The following is a 3,525-nucleotide window of genomic DNA, read 5'->3' as shown; positions in this document are numbered from 1 at the left end:
CCTGTATATAGCCTCCACACTGACTCGGTACCGGTGCCCCCTGTATATAGCCTCCACACTGACTCGGTACCGGAGCCCCCTGTATATAGTCTCCACACTGACTCGGTACCGGTGCCCCCTGTATATAGCCTCCACACTGACTCGGTACCGGTGCCCCCTGTATATAGCCTCCACACTGACTCGGTACCGGAGCCCCCTGTATATAGCCTCCACACTGACTCGGTACCAGTGCCCCCTGTATATAGCCTCCACACTGACTCGGTACCGGAGCCCCCTGTATATAGCCTCCACACTGACTCGGTACCAGTGCCCCCTGTATATAGCCTCCACACTGACTCGGTACCGGAGCCCCCTGTATATAGCCTCCACACTGACTCGGTACCGGTACCCCCTGTATATAGCCTCCACACTGACTCGGTACCGGTACCCCCTGTATATAGCCTCCACACTGACTCGGTACCGGAGCCCCCTGTATATAGCCTCCACACTGACTCGGTACCGGAGCCCCCTGTATATAGCCTCCACACTGACTCGGTACCGGAGCCCCCTGTATATAGCCTCCACACTGACTCGGTACCGGAGCCCCCTGGATATAGCCTCCACACTGACTCGGTACCGGAGCCCCCTGTATATAGCCTCCACACTGACTCGGTACCGGAGCCCCCTGTATATAGCCTCCACACTGACTCTGTACCGGAGCCCCCTGTATATAGCCTCCACACTGACTCGGTACCGGAGCCCCCTGTATATAGCCTCCACACTGACTCGGTACCGGAGCCCCCTGTATATAGCCTCCACACTGACTCGGTACCGGTGCCCCCTGTATATAGCCTCCACACTGACTCGGTACCGGAGCCCCCTGTATATAGCCTCCACACTGACTCGGTACCGGTACCCCCTGTATATAGCCTCCACACTGACTCGGTACCGGAGCCCCCTGGATATAGCCTCCACACTGACTCTGTACCGGAGCCCCCTGTATATAGCCTCCACATTGACTCTGTACCGGTACCCCCTGTATATAGCCTCCACATTGACTCTGTACCGGTACCCCCTGTATATAGCCTCCACATTGACTCTGTACCGGTACCCCCTGTATATAGCCTCCACATTGACTCTGTACCGGTACCCCCTGTATATAGCCTCCACATTGACTCTGTACCGGTACCCCCTGTATATAGCCTCCACATTGACTCTGTACCGGTACCCCCTGTATATAGCCTCCACATTGACTCTGTACCGGTACCCCCTGTATATAGCCTCCACATTGACTCTGTACCGTAATACCCTGTATATAGTCTCCACATTGACTCTGTACCGGTACACCCTGTATATAGCCTCCACATTGACTCTGTACTGGTACCCCCTGTATATAGCCTCCACATTGACTCTGTACCGGTGCCCCCTGTATATAGCCTCCACATTGACTCTGTACTGGTACCCCCTGTATATAGCCTCCACATTGACTCTGTACCGGTACCCCCTGTATATAGCCTCCACATTGACTCTGTACCGGTACCCCCTGTATATAGCCTCCACATTGACTCTGTACCGTAACACCCTGTATATAGCCTCCACATTGACTCTGTACTGGTACCCCCTGTATATAGCCTCCACATTGACTCTGTACCGGTACCCCCTGTATATAGCCTCCACATTGACTCTGTACCGGTACCCCCTGTATATAGCCTCCACATTGACTCTGTACCGGTACCCCCTGTATATAGCCTCCACATTGACTCTGTACCGGTACCCCCTGTATATAGCCTCCACATTGACTCTGTACCGGTACCCCCTGTATATAGCCTCCACATTGACTCTGTACCGGTACCCCCTGTATATAGCCTCCACACTGACTCGGTACCGGTACACCCTGTATATAGCCTCCACATTGACTCTGTACCGGTACACCCTGTATATAGCCTCCACATTGACTCTGTACCGGTGCCCCCTGTATATAGCCTCCACATTGACTCTGTACCGTAATACCCTGTATATAGCCTCCACATTGACTCTGTACCGGTACCCCCTGTATATAGCCTCCACATTGACTCTGTACCGGTACCCCCTGTATATAGCCTCCCCATTGACTCTGTACCGGTACCCCCTGTATATAGCCTCCACATTGACTCTGTACCGGTACCCCCTGTATATAGCCTCCCCATTGACTCTGTACCGGTACCCCCTGTATATAGCCTCCACATTGACTCTGTACCGGTACCCCCTGTATATAGTCTCCACATTGACTCTGTACCGGTACACCCTGTATATAGCCTCCACATTGACTCTGTACTGGTACCCCCTGTATATAGCCTCCACATTGACTCTGTACCGGTGCCCCCTGTATATAGCCTCCACATTGACTCTGTACTGGTACCCCCTGTATATAGCCTCCACATTGACTCTGTACCGGTACCCCCTGTATATAGCCTCCACATTGACTCTGTACCGGTACCCCCTGTATATAGCCTCCACATTGACTCTGTACCGGTACCCCCTGTATATAGCCTCCACATTGACTCTGTACCGGTACCCCCTGTATATAGCCTCCACATTGACTCTGTACCGTAACACCCTGTATATAGCCTCCACATTGACTCTGTACCGGTACCCCCTGTATATAGCCTCCACATTGACTCTGTACCGGTACCTGTATATAGCCTCCACATTGACTCTGTACCGGTACCCCCTGTATATAGCCTCCACATTGTTCTTCTTATTGTGTTACTTTTTATTATTATTTTTTATTTTAGTCTACTTGGTAAATATTTTCTTCTTGATTTGCACTGTTGGTTAAGGGCTTGTAAGTCAGCACGGTAAGGTCTACACTTGTTGTATTTGACACACGTGACAAATGAAGTTTGATTTGAAGACAACGTAGGAATTGCTTCGGGACAAGTCTCTGAATGTCTTGGTCTGAATACTTATGCTAATGTAATGTTTCAGTTTCAATTTTTTATAAATTAGCAAACATTTCTAGAAACCTGTTGTTGCTTGGTTATTATTTGGTATTGTGATGTCATTATGGGGTATTGTGATGTCATTATGGGGTATTGTGATGTCATTATGGGGTATTGTGATGTCATTATGGGGTATTGTGATGTCATTATGGGGTGTTGTGTGTAGATTGATGAGGGGAAAAAACAATTTCATCCATTTTAGAATAAGGCTGTAATGTAACAAAATGTTGAAAAAGTCAAAGAGTCTGAATACTTTGCGAATGCACTGTATATAAATATATTTACAAAAATGGGGGATTGGAAATGATGCAGATACTTACATTGATGGAAGCTACAATCTATCTGCAATATTAAAGCTGATCTACCCGCTAAAAAAATATTTTCAACCAAAAACACCATTAATCTCTGTACCCCTCTCATGGTCACATGGTTAAACAGGTTTAAACCTTCCTAAAAATTTGTAACCCTTCAATGGTGTGTTTGTCAAATAACATCGTTTCTGGATTTTACCAAAGGACTAAAAAGGACTGAAATGAAAATAAATACTTGAAAGGACTGAAATGAA

This window comes from Salmo trutta, chromosome 8, assembly GCF_901001165.1.
Source record: "Salmo trutta chromosome 8, fSalTru1.1, whole genome shotgun sequence".
NCBI classification, from domain to species: Eukaryota; Metazoa; Chordata; class Actinopteri; order Salmoniformes; family Salmonidae; genus Salmo; species Salmo trutta.
This window is presented reverse-complemented; position numbering follows the sequence as displayed.